Genomic DNA, 14389 nt, shown 5'->3' with positions numbered 1-14389 from the left:
TGTGAAGGCTGAGCTAAGCCAAAAAGAATGTAAACAAGTCCAAGTCAGTCCAATAATACTTTATGCCAGCACACTTTGTCCTTTGGAGCTTTTGTTTTTGTCTTTTACAATAATTGGCCTGAATAATGTAAATCATATCTGATAAAATCCATTCAATGTCCACTAAAACAGCGAAATTAAGCTGGGAAGAACAGTCATATAAAGGTGTGATATCTGCAATAAGAGCCAAATTGCTGAAGGGCTAGCCCTTCAAATGGCCAAGTTTAATAAAACAGAATTAGTATTAAGTTAGCTTCCAAGAGCTCCCAAGTGTAGTCTTATAAATGCCTAGAGGGACAAATTAGCTCCAATTGTTTTTTATTTAACTTGGCCATTTAAATTGCTGACTCTTTTTTAACTTGGCTCTTGTTGTATATATCACACATTTATATGGCTTACCACTAATGCTAACCTGGCTTTTTTGTACATGTTAAAAAGTCTTGATTTGTATTGCCATATGTGTGTGAACATAATAAACACATACTCATGTATATGTGTGCACATATATTACACACACATCCATATATATGAGATGGCACGGGAAATTTAGGAACCTGGTTCTAGGGTCTCTTAGATTGTTCTTTTTTACTGTTTCTTAAGGACATCAGACAAACTGAGGACCAAATCCTGACTGAGATACCTGGTTTTCAATGGCAAAATATCCTCCCAATACCTCTGTATATGTTAACTGTGCATAATACCACTAGATCCTTGGGAGACTCAGGTCCACTGCGACCAGGATGTACAGGGAATCTGCACCAACCACATTGGCAGGTGGTACAGAGCTACTCTGGAGGGGAAAAGGGGGGCCTGCACCAATGAGAACCCTACTTCTCCCCTCCACCAACTCTTCACATATGACAATTCTCTCAATGATGAGCCTGCAGCGGTTACCCTAGAACTGCAGTAATCCCCGTACTATTCCTATGGCAGGGGAGACAGAGCAGGCCAGGTAATAACTAGGGTGCTGGGAGACATCTCTGCCACACCTCATTCTAATCACAATGGGCCTCACTGACATGGGCCCTGTTGGCACTCTCTGTCTCTGGTTGCCAGCTCCATTTGCGAGCTGCCAGCAACGAGATTTTCTGTGAGTCACGTGGCCCAACTGCTGCCCCTGATGTCAAATGGCACAGTCCCAACTGACTTCTAAAACTGATAACTTCCAGGCCTGCTAAGTCTGCAGGTTCAGAAGTTTGGAGACTTTATGCAAATGACTTAATGCCCTGATTTGCATATCAGATAAACATATACCATCTCACTTGCATAAACTCTCCATTTCTCTCTCTCAAGATCTTCTGCAGTCTCTGGCTGACTCCCTCTTCTCTCTGAAAGTATCTTCCCGTACCTGCCCCCTCTGACTCTGGCTCCCTCCAGTTTCTCCTTATCCATCTACAATGTGCTTCCTAACCGTAGAGACCCTACCTATATGTTGTCCCCAACACACCTTTGGTCATAGAGATATAGCTAGAATGGCAGATTACACAGTACCGCTCTATTCACTTCACCACTTAATACTCTAGCTATATCTCTAATGGCTATGGGAAGGTTGGGGGCTATGCTCTAGGTAGAACCTGTATGGGACCTAGAACATGCCTCCAGGACTCTAGCCACAGAGGTATAGCCTAGAGAACCACAGCCACACTACTCCCCTGACCACTAACCCCCAAAATAGGAGATAAAATCAGGAGCATAGGGCTAAAGGGTCAAAAATTGGAAGCCTCCGGGTCAGTCCAGGAGACCTATTGTCTCTGCCATTCTAAATGGTTTATTATTCTATACGTATCTATTTGCAAGAAATGGAGGGGGAGGTTTGGGGGTGCTGGGTAATTCAGTTCTTGTGCTCTCATCAACACAGTAGTCTATTGCATTCCAACACATAAAACTGTAAACATTCCTTATTAACTCCAAAATTAGTCAGATACTGTATTTCCCAAAGGTCAGCCTCTATCTTATTAAATGTATTCAACCTTGTCCATGTTAGCAACATCCCTCATAGCACCAACATCTTTCATTCATTTCCAATTCTGTAAAATTTAATTCTTAACTTCTAAGTTGCTCTCATTATCTATCAGCATCAGTCTTATTTTTTCTTTAGTGCTCACTGCAGAGGTATCTGAGTGCTCATACTTTATCCATGTTTTATGATTTGTGCATATCCATTAGCAAGGTAAGATCTCCCAGAATATATATTTTGGATCTTTAGATTAAATAAATTTGAGGACCATATTTACTCATTTGATTACCCTCTTCCCAGAAGCAGTAAGTCCATTTAAAATTCCAAATTCTTCTCACAGTAGAGTTGGGCCAACTATTGTTTAAGAAGTTTTTTCTGTTTGTGACCAATGATTTTCCTCCTTTTTTGTTCATTATTTATAATTATTCACTGAGTCGTTTGTTCAAACAAATTACTGATTACCTGTGAATTGAGATATATAAATCTATTTGAGGTTGATTACCCAAGTCACATGGGGTTGATTACCCAATTGGATGGCTGAAGTATTTTGAAAAGATGAATAACAAACAGTGAACAACAAAGTCAAGTATGAATAGAGGTATTTATACAAAAGCTGATATCTCTTTAAACAGAAACATTTGAATGGAACATTCGCCCAAACACAAACCATTTATCCCGTGTTTGCAGATAAACAAAAAGGATCACAAAGCTGGCTACCTCACATCACAAGTCAGATATAGTGCAGATTTTCATTAATATATTTTTTCAATTTTAACAAGATGTTCCTGGATGGGTTGGTGTCTTTGGGATCAAATTCCAGGATACCTGGATCTAAAAGCATAAGTCTGTACTATCTGACTTAAAAATACATATTTCTTAGCTAAAAGGTTGTAGCAGATTCCAAAGCCCACAGACTAGCCACTAAAGGATGACAGAAAGCCATAATGTATAATGAGTTACAACACCATGTAGCTGTAGCCCTAGATTACACTCACCCAAGTATGTGGTATTGTAACTGAGGGCAGACTTTGGCCCATTCTCATCACCATCATTCCAACATCTTTCATTTGTTGTGGTGTCCAGTGGGTCCTTATATTCTTTTGTACTTTGATAACCTAGGCTTTATTCTCTCTCTGGTGAAAGTCAGAAAATGGTCTGACCTGAAGTGATCTGTATTCATTGTCTCTAGGGTTAGGCAAAAAAATTTCATCAAATAGTAAACTCACCAAAAAATTGCATGTTTGGGGGCACCAAAACTACTCACAAATTTGGGAGAATTTAGTGAATAATTTTGACCCCCCAAAATAGAAAAAAATTAAAAATACAAACTGTTTCATTTCTGTCATTTTGAAATAAATGTGTCAACTTTTCATTTTGAAACTATTTCTTTAGAAATGTAGCTTTTATTTACAAAAGGGGGAAACGCATCCAAAAATGACATAAAACAAAATGCAAAACTGAAAAATGTTATTTTGGAGTGAACAAAATATTTTGTTTGACCCAAAATAATTTTTGAGGGTGTTTTTTTTTTCATTTCATCAAGCAAAACCAAAAAAATGTAGTTTGGGTTTGAACTTAACTGATTTGTTTTTTCAGATTTTTCAGTTCACGCACTCAGCCAAAAACATTAATTATTTGCTCTGCTCTTTTGATTGTCCCCTTTCTCTGCAAAGCTGTTATAATTTACCCTCAAGTTCTGAACCAATTTCCTTGCTCAGAGGGGCCCAGGTTAATGCTTTTATACAGTCTCATTCCAGAAATACACTTTTTCCCCCCAAACAGTTTTCTTTTTAAATGAAAACTAAAAACAAAGGAAATGTTTGAATTTGGACAAAGTAAAAAGAAAAATGGACCACTAGAAACAGAAATTGTAAGACTGACGGGCTGAATAGAGGGGCATTTTCTGTAGGAAACAAAGAACTGTGTCTCCATCTCATTTCTGGCATGGATTTCATCCATTATTGGACTATATTCTTTTATTGAATGACAGCCCAGAAAAGTACATTTCACTTCCCCATCACTTCCCAATACAAATTTCAAGGTTCAAAAGTGACTGCAGAGGGTAGATAGACTAAGCTGCTACAGGCTCCCCTGGATATTCATCTCAGCAAGATAAGCAACTTAGAAATCCAAGAGCTAGTGACTGCTTGCTCTTTTAAACAATAACAGCTGACCAACCCATTCTTTAAAATATACATACTTGGAAAGTGTCATCGATACAAGTGATTTTCTCCAGTTTTCAAAATGAGTCCTGGTCAGTGCTTCACTTCTTCCATTACTTGTTAATTCTCAGGAGTATCGTGATTGTTTTCTGATGTACAGCATGAAATCTGAAAAGTAACAGGAATCAGATAAGGATCATGTGCTCTCTGTCCTATGTCCTTCTCCATTTTGGAAAGATTCTACATTTTGGATGCTATCACAGTCTAAATTATCATACAATGGATAATGAAATAATTGTAGCCTTCCCTTCCCCCCCGCCCCCGAATCATTTCTTAACAAGAAAGTGAGTGCACAAATCACATAGTTAAATGCATTACATTGCTTTTCATTCTGCTTTATCTCTTCCCCCATATCTTTATATATAATCCCTATTATCAGTGGAACTACATAATGATGACCAATTAGAAGATTTTCCCCGATACTTGTTATTTATTTAGGTGCCAGTGTAGAGCCATATACAGCTCTCAGTCCCTATGCACAACAGTTTATATCAATGTACTTTTTAAGGTGAGCATAAGTGTTATCGAGGGAGATGCAAGCAGTGTCGACAACTACAGAACAGTTATTCCGCACAAATACATTGATGTATCGTTTGTGTAATAGCAAGAAGCTTTATAGAAGAGGAAGGATGATCCAAGGTTAAAGGTGGTAGCCTAGGATATTAAAAACCTGGGTTTGATTCCCTGAACTGCCTCAGATTTCCTGTGTGATCTTGCACAGGTCTTTTAGCCACTCTGTTTTCCAGTTCCCTTTCTGTAAAATGAGGGTAATAGTACTTCCCTACTTCACGGGGTGCTGCGGGATAAATCCATTAAAGACCCTGAGGTGTTCAGATATTATGATAATAGGAGCCAGATTAGTACCTGAGATGGATAGAAGAGCACTACACAATATGCATACAGCTCATTTGCAACATCAACTTGCAGTTTTTAAGCCTTTTCATTTAGGTCAAGTGAATTATGCACCTCTCCCAAAAACACAGAGGAGAATATGGCTAACTTATTCAGTCATCAACTTACCAATGCATTTACCAGCATCTACCTGACACCATGTTTGGTGAGAGTGTAAGTTCACATAATTTGCTCTACTCAAACATCAATCTTTCACAAATACAATGAAGGACCAGGAAATGCCACCATAAAAAGAAAATAAGAAAAAAAACAAACAAACACCTATATAGCACTTTTCATTTCTTGATCTCAAAGTCACAAAGCTGAGTCACAATGGTAATGCTGTTCCATAGTATTCAGTTCCTGTTTACAGGCTGTAATTTCATATATAACAGAGTGGCCTACCTTTGAAAGTCCCTAAGCATTGTATCTGAATTAGCACAATCATTCTAGACCTGGTCCAGTTGCTCCTGAAGTTAGGGCAAAACTCACACTGACTTCAATTAGGTAGGTTTGAAATATATATGTTCCATGAAATAAGAAAACCTTGTATAATATTGAATTATGTTAATCTGACATTAAAGCAGCCTTACCAAGTATTTTTCATTACATAATTACATTTTTACAGTTTATTAAATATTAATATGAAAATGTATATCTGTGCACTTTACCACTGAGAACAATTAGTCTACAGTAAGTACAGTATTAGTGATGGCAAGGTCAGACTGCTAAGGACAATGGATAGTTACCACATTATCATCTCAGTAGGGTGAAAGGGTTCCATTCACAGTCAGCACCCCATGGGATCCTAGACACTGTACAACCACAGAGGTGACGGTCCCTGCCCCAAGAAACGCTTACAATCTAATTTAAGACAGGATAGATCAAGTGAGTGTAATAAACAATAGGAGGGAAGTCCAGGGAGCACAGTAATAAGAAAGCATGGTTGCTTAGAGTAGCTAGTGCAAAACTTGGTTTCTCCAGCTCATCTAAAAGTTTTGTTTAGAGCCATTCTCTGCACTGACATACTGCATTAAAGATAAATAGAAATATTAGCTAGATAGGTAGCTCTTCAGGGAAGGCAGGGACCCTAACTTTGTATGTGTTTTTGAATACCTAGTACAACAAGGTCATGAACCTGAATGGAGCCTCTGGGTGACATAAATAAATACTGAATTATAGTGTTAAAAAAAATATAGGGATTTTTCTTTTTTTCTTTTTTCATTTTTATCATGAGTGGACAAGCAGACAATATAATTATTGATGTATAGCAGATCTTAGATGAAGTCTGGATTTTCCATAATATTAGTCAGATTTTTTTTCTTTAACTGATGCATAATTGTGCTAATTTAGCTTAAAGAGCGGTTCAGAAGTAACTTTTTTTGTAGCATTCCTAAATCATTTCCCAATGTGAAAGAGATATTCCAGCACATGCTATTGGGAGAATGGAAAGCAATACCATGGTACTTATTGAATTCAAACACTGAAAATATTTTATGTCAAACAGTGACAATCAAGTAGCATGTAGAGATCCATATAGTTTATATCTCTTGAATGAGGTGTTGAAATGGAGGGATTTTTTTCTCCTTAATTGACTCTGAGCCATGATTCTCATGAGTGCTTGGAGAGTAATTAAAGCATGTACAAACTCTGAGTACCATCCCTAACATGATCATCACTTGATATTTACTCTCCTCTGTTTTTTCCACCAAATGCATCCGATGAAGTGAGCTGTAGCTCATGAAAGCTTATGCTCTAATAAATTTGTTAGTCTCTAAGGTGCCACAAGTACTCCTTTTCTTTTTGATATTTACTGTCTATTACAATCAGACTATGGGCAAAGCAGTGGCTGTGAGTGTGCCTAAAATTCTGGAGTGCCACATTTTTACATTGCTGCCCCTTAGGTGATCGAGACATTATCCAGCGGTCCTAGTTTTTAAATGTTCTCAGCTGTGTGGGTGTGGGAAATGTGCAACAGGGAGCATACCCTTTGTTCTTTTTTTGCACTGAGCTATTACTTGGGTTTCTGTGTAATGGTGATAGTGACAGAAGTGTTGATGCTGGCCTAGAAGGAGTGCTAGAAATAACACCCCTCTCTCTTCAGACTCAGAGATAACCCTGCGAGTAAACTGCAACAACTAAGCTATTATACATACAAAGCATAGCACTGGTGGATAAGTATTGTCCGCTTGGGAGGGAAAACATGGCCCAGCAGGCTCTAAGAACATATGGAAAACGATATCTTCCATAGAGGAGCATGGCAGGAAATCAAAGGCCCTCATCTCTGGAAATTCCTACATAGAGATAATGTGGCTGGATGGTTTCAGCCTTCTAAAAATATTAAAAATAAAGTTATTGTAACTTAAGTTATCTCATGATAAGGTCCTCATGGGAAGTGCTTGCAGACTTCTGCTGAATAAATGGTTGCTAGATGCTATTTGATTCCTTAACAGAAAGACCTTCAGTTGACACACAGCCATTTTATTGAGGAATAGTTAAAAATAAAAGGGTATTAGAATATTTACCTTCAGGAGCTATTCCTTCCATGCAACACTTCAACTTCATTCTTGGGGGGGGGTAGAGTGTGGGGAATGGCTATGGTTATTTATACATTTCAATTTTTAGCTGCCTTTGCCAAAGTTCTTTAATGAGGGAAGGATGAACTCGTGTGTGTGTGTGTGTGTGTGTGTGTGTGTGTGTGCGCGTGTTGCTACACAGATGTTCAGTGAATGAGGCAGTAAAGCACTGCCTCAGTCACTGTTCGCTTTGTGTGAAAAGGGCATGCTGGCCTAGATTATTTATACTGAACATTCACAGTATAGTAATAGATAATTGGTAAAATGCAAGAGCTTCTATACACTACAGTGATAGACTTATTTTTCAATTAGCAAGAGACATATGTACCCTTCTTTACAATTTCTTTGTCAGGTATAAAAATCTTATCTGATAAACAAAAGGATTTCATATTACTAGAAGGTGAAGGACATCAGACAGCATGTTAAATATTAAATGCTTGAAGCTATTTGAAAACCATGTACCATAGTAGATGCTGTAAAAAAGAATACATAAAATCTAAAAAATTAAATGAGATATTGAGAGCTCAGAACATTCATATAGAAAGTGCAACGATTCTGAAACCACTACGTATCAATGCAAACTTTGATTTCAAAAAGAAAAATGTCCTTATCAATAAAGTAGTACCTTTCCACACCTTTTTCTACAAATTTTAGGCCTGATCTTCCACTGTCTTGCACCATGTATAGTTATTTGCCCCAAAACACAACCAGGTACAGGATATGGTGATGAAGCTTAAAATATCCCACAACAGAGAAGCTTTACATAAATATGAACTGGAGGCAGGTCATGGATAATTGTAGGAAGTCCCATGCCCTTGCTAAACCTGACTTGTAGAATGGTGCAGTGCAAAGAACAAGCTGTCTGACAGCTGAGGACAGAAAATATGATGCCAAAGAACCTGCCACAAAAACCATATGTAACAGCCATTAAACAGTTCATAGGATTTTAGTTTTAACTATACTAACAAATATTATACTTTATGTATTATTCTGTATTCATTTTGTTTAAGTCTGAACTTCTCCCATTCCTTATTATTATTTCCACAGGCCGCACCGGGTGGTACTGTTACATATAGTATTTCAGGTTCTTTTTCTTAGCTTGCAAGCAAATGTTCAGTCTTGGGGAAACATGCTGCACTTCAGTTAGTGTTGGATTATGCAAAGTTCAACATAAAGACAGCTTCTAGAAAGCTGTGTGAGCAGCAAGAGAGTTTACACTCTGCTTTCCTCTCTGAGTAGAGTCAATTCTTGAGGCAGAGCTGTCCCCTGGGAACCATATATTGGCACTGGGCTGAGATTCTCAATAGAAAAGATTGCCCCGCATGCTATTTATGACCACTTTTGATCCTGGACTGGTGTATATGTTTAAATAAAACAAGCAAATGAAACACTTAGAATATACTTGGACTCCATGTCACTGATTTCTCCTCCACATTGAAGCTGACATGCAAGCCCCAGACATCGGGCTACCACTAAGGAGATGGTGACACTGCCATCAAAACAAGACACTAGTGTCAGAAAAAGGGCACCATTATTATTTATTATTTTTGATCAGCAAGGATTGTACTATAAACTCTTAATCGTCTCCTTTTTCTGGGTGGTAGCATTCATACCCACAACTCTTATTCCATAAGTACCCCATAATTCTGTCAGTGATGGTTTCCATTTTACAAGATTGGTGGCTTGTTCATCTAGCAGCTAACTTGTGCCCTGTATTTCCTGTGATGTTGATCTGCTCCATCTAATGGATCTGAGGTCCCCTATTTCACTGATCTCTCTGAACCTATGGTTAAGCCAGTTCCTGACGTAGGAGATGTTGATATAAACTGTTGCCAGATGAATACCTTTTCATTCCTGGTTAATCTCTATAACATGATTGGTCTGGTAAGCCAATGCAGAGCAATTGGTGTGCCTTTGTTACCCAGAATAGACGCTTACAAGAGCATTTTCTGGTCCAGAATTTCTCACTTGCATTTAGCCATTAAAAATTGCAGTTGTACTCGCCCTTGAAAATGCTCATTCTGTGTAAAACCCATTTACAGCTGTTATTGCATCAGGAGCTGCGGCAGCATGGTAGAAAGCCTTTGAAATAGAACCCACGGGCCTACATTTTCAAGTGATTCAAAAGCTTTAGAATGCTTCACTCACTTTAAAAAAACAGGTCCTTGATTCTAGCAGTTCTTCATTATTTGCACAGAAGAACCATGGCCAATATTTTTGTGTAACTTGTGAAAATTAGTTGTGAAAGTGGCATAAAGTGTTCATGACCAAAGGCCTCCCAATATAAACACAATTACTCGGGGTTCATTAAAATTTGCATGCATAAATCATGCATGCAAGAGGGGAGTGTCTATTGGTTTTATGCTCCCTTTAAAGCACATGAAAAGCAGTTAAAAGAACATATTCTGCTCTCAGTTGCAACCCTGCAACCTAGCTGAGCCTAATAAGGTTGCACAGGTGCAACTGACAGCAAAATTTACCTTCAATCAGTTTTCAGCTAGAATTGATCCTTGGCCTGAAGCAATCAAACAAAACTGCTCAAGCAAATCATACCAGCATGTACTTATTCTTAGTGTAAAGCAGTTAACATCGCTGGAGACACATTAACTTATGTTATAAAATGAATGAGAAAGAGTTTACCAAAGACTGCCACTCATCATAACCTTATCTGCCTTTAAAAGACAGCTGGCATTCCTTTACTGAGCAACAACTAAAACAAAAACACTGAGAAACACAGCAATAGGTTCTTCTGTTTCTTTATAAAGCTATATTTAAGCCAACATTTTCAAACTTGGATGCCTGAAGTTAAGGAGCTAAAATCATATTTAAGCATCCAAAGAAATTACCTGGTTTTCATTGACATTAAGCACATACAGCTCACACTGTGGAACAGGGAGGTGCTTGGCAATGAAGGCAGGTCTAGGTGCAGACATCCAACATTTCTGAAAATCAGGCCACTTGTATTTTGAAACTTAAATATGGATTTAGGCACCTAACATTAGACCCCCAGGTTTGACAATGCAGGCCTTAAATAATAGAACTATAATTAATAGATGCAAAACAATCTCATTTTACTTTGCCAACATTGTCCTTACAGCTCCATCTCCAAGTTATGTTAGCAATCCTCACTGTAAGTAGACTTGAAATCATTTGAGACTGTGCCTCATTCCTCCTATCAACACATACTATCACTCCGTACATAAGGGTTGCTATTAGCAAACTAGGCTAACTTATTTTTCCCTAGCCCCAGTCCCATGATGTGACAGTGTTAGAAGAACATTATCCCCTGTCATGTGGCAGGGATCACTATCCTTTGGCTCCAACAGCAACTGTTATAACTTCCCTTTTATTTATTTATTCTTGGAAAATCAAATGCAAATTAAACTTAATATCAAGTGAAAACAACAGCTTGAAATTAATACAGCCATTGCACCAATTAATAAAATACAGCAATAGAGACTTGAGGTCCAACATCCTGGTTCCATGATATTAGAGAGACAAGACCTGAAGAAGAACTCTGAGAGGCTCTGAGAAGCTTGTCTCTTTCAGCAACAGAAGTTGGCCCAATAAAAGACATTACCTCCCCCACCTCATTCAGTTTTCTTGTCAGAGTATTTATTCTGTTCTAGTTTCCTGCCTGATCATTCTTTTGTAACATCTTCCGGGTTAATTGTCTTTGGCCCAAGAAGCTTTTAAGACATCAGCATTGAGATTTTTCTCTTTCTCTGATAAGTCTCTGAGCTAGTCATCCTAATGAATCATTGTGAGCTGTGTAATGACATTCTAACAATGCTAAATATAGGTCCTTATAAATAAACTGCCAGAACTTTTTCTTTTTTAACCAAGTTCCTTGCTCTTTGTACTGACTTTTCTGCTCACCCATTCAGCTGTTCATATTATAGCCTTGACACAATGTGCTTGAAATGATACATTTGAAAGAAATTCCCACGAGTCACTTGAGAACTGTGAGCCCTTATTCATTAACTCACCAGGAATCCAATGGATAGCAAACTACAATTTACAATGTACTATTACATTGGTGCTTAATGTGTTGTGTACCAGCTCATTTTAAAAGAAATTGGAGTAGTGTTCTCCTAATGAGGGCTTGTCTAGGTAGGGGGGATTATTACACACTAACTTCAGTTTGTGTGCATTAATGACCTGCTTCCAAATGACACGATTCTTAAAGCATTCTAACTGGCCAGTTAACATGAAATCCACTTTGAAAAGATACTACGTTCATTCCATATTGAGTTAGTGCAAACAAGTGCCTATACTCCTCATTTGCACTAGCTTGCACTAGCCAATTTCTACCTCACACTACTTACATGATGTTAGGTGTGACATGTGTAACCATGCAACACCTGTCCAGAATTCTATATACTTAGTATATGCAAAGTCCCGCCATGTAGACACAATGATTTATACTGAAGCAGGAAATAGTTGACCATGTGTACACAATTATTGTGGACTATCTAATACATACCACATAGAGCACAAAACCACAGCATGAATTAAATCCCTCATGTAGACAAGCCATAATTCAAAGAGATCTGCTGCAATCTTGGACCAAGAACAATCAGACTTCTCATGTGGTTCCACTGCTTCCTCTGCATTCCATTTCATATATTTACCAAAGATTTCACATTTGCATACCTTGTCTTTGATGGCAGTATTCATACTTGGCCAGACTAGAACATCTTAGACTCTTCTTACACCTTTCAATACTCAGATGGGCACTGTGGATTATGCTTAACATTTCTAATTTTATGCTCTGTGCTTTCATAACTTAATATCTTTTATACAGAATCCCATAATATCTGGTAATTTTATCTTGGTAGCCCCAATATGTTTATATGCTTGGAGGTACCTGTGCTTTTTTTGTTGGCCATTTATTTGGAATTATTCTTTCAAGCTTTTGGAAAACTGGCTCATTTTGTATTTCTCATTTGAATCTTTCTTTTTTTTCTTTCTAGAAATAAATATTACTTGAGTCATATTTACTTCAAACTTCTGTTCTTGCAGCTCCTGACTTTCACTATTTATAGGTACTTCAGAAATAGTATCTTCTCTACAAGAACAGGTTTCATAGTAGCAGCCGTGTTAGTCTGTATTTGCAAAAAGAAAAGGAGTACTTGTGGCACCTTAGAGACTAACAAATTTATTAGAGCATAAGCTTTCGTGAGCTACAGCTCACTTCATCAATGAAGTGAGCTGTAGCTCATGAAAGCTTATGCTCTAATAAATTTTTTAGTCTCTAAGGTGCCACAAGTACTCCTTTTCTTTTTTCTCTACAAGAAGTATCTCACCTGGCCTGCATTTCACATTTAATGAACTGATCATTTTCTGAAGTCTAGAAGGATTTTTGCAATGGATTCTGCAATATGGCTTCCCACAGTTTATGGTTTATTTCCACTCTCATCAATTTTTACTATCAAAAACAGAGTGTTTTTCAACCTGAGCATAGTTATAGAACAGTCAGCTTAACTTTGATACTTGGAAAGATACTTTATTTAACAAATTATTTAACAATCAGTTTGTAAGGACCTGCAGAATAGGGCGATAAGTAATAGCCAACGTGGATTTGTCAAGAACAAATCATGCCAAACCAAGCTAATTTCCTTCACTACAGGGTGTTGTGGGGCAAGTGCACCCCATCCTTTTCTGGGGCAGGGTGAGGGTTATTATGTCCCCACAGCTGAATCTGTATGATCACCTTATATCAGGATAGCATGGCCTAGGGGAAAAAGTCAAATGACTGCCCTCTCCTTCATATCTCCTTCAAAGCTATGTGGCCCAATGGCCAGAGTCAATAGGGCTGCCTCCTTCAGCAGGGCTTTGTGGCTTAGTGACTGGTTAGAGGAGTGGGCCGCCACCTATGAGTGGATTGTGGCCAGGTAGGGGGACCCAGGCCCTACCTGCTCCACCAAGTTCTAGCTCAGGGCCCTGGCAGTGGCAAGTGTGCTCGCCATTGGGTCCATCCAAAACATGCCGACGCTAACCGGCACAATGACTAAACTCCCTGAGCTACTTCCTACCCTTTCCCTGGTGCAGTGGTCCTACCATCTCCGAGGTCCTTGGGCTCCTCGGCCAGCTCTCCACAGCCCTAAGCAGCTCCGTCCAGCTCTCAGCAGCTCCGTCACCCCTTGGCCATCCACAGGAGTTTGGGCATTCACCTGGGTCTTGGCATGTCCAGCTTCCACCACGTGGGGCCTCAGCAATTCCCAGGTGGGAGCCCAGAGCATGCATCCTCCTTCCTCAGCAGTCAACCCTGAATGAGCTGAGCTGCTCCCTTTTATACCTGGTCTCCAGCAGGAGCATGCCCAGCAGGACCAAGGGGATTTGGCCTCCTCGGCCCATAGACTGGAGTTAACTCTTGCAGTACCAGTGGGGGGCAAGCATGCCCTGTCACACAGGGTTACTAGCTTAGTGGATGGTAAGAAGCTGTAGACATGAGATATCTTGATTTTAGTAAGGCTTTTGATGCATGTCTACATGACATTCTCATAAGGAAATGTGGTCTAGATGAAATTACTGTACAGTGAGTGCAAAACGGGTTGAAAGACCATACTCAAAGAGTCATTATCAATGGTTCACTGTCAGGACGACATATCTAGTGAGGTCACACAGGGGTCTGTCCTGGGACTGGTACTAGTCACTATGTTCTCTAATGACTTAGATAATAGAGTGGAGAGTATGCTTAT

General features: G+C 38.9%; 1 long non-coding RNA gene across 1 annotated transcript; it reads right to left on the bottom strand.

The window, feature by feature from the left end:
* Nucleotides 1-2578: 2578 nt before the first annotated feature.
* Nucleotides 2579-13957, bottom strand: LOC119845851. The gene is made up of 2 exons (XR_005289731.1): nt 13749-13957; nt 2579-4326 (listed from the first exon to the last, which is right to left on the bottom strand). It is a non-coding gene; the product is annotated as an uncharacterized LOC119845851 (long non-coding RNA).
* Nucleotides 13958-14389: the final 432 nt, after the last annotated feature.

Source organism: Dermochelys coriacea, chromosome 1, assembly GCF_009764565.3.
Source record: "Dermochelys coriacea isolate rDerCor1 chromosome 1, rDerCor1.pri.v4, whole genome shotgun sequence".
NCBI lineage: Eukaryota > Metazoa > Chordata > Testudines > Dermochelyidae > Dermochelys > Dermochelys coriacea.
This window is presented reverse-complemented; position numbering and strand designations above follow the sequence as displayed.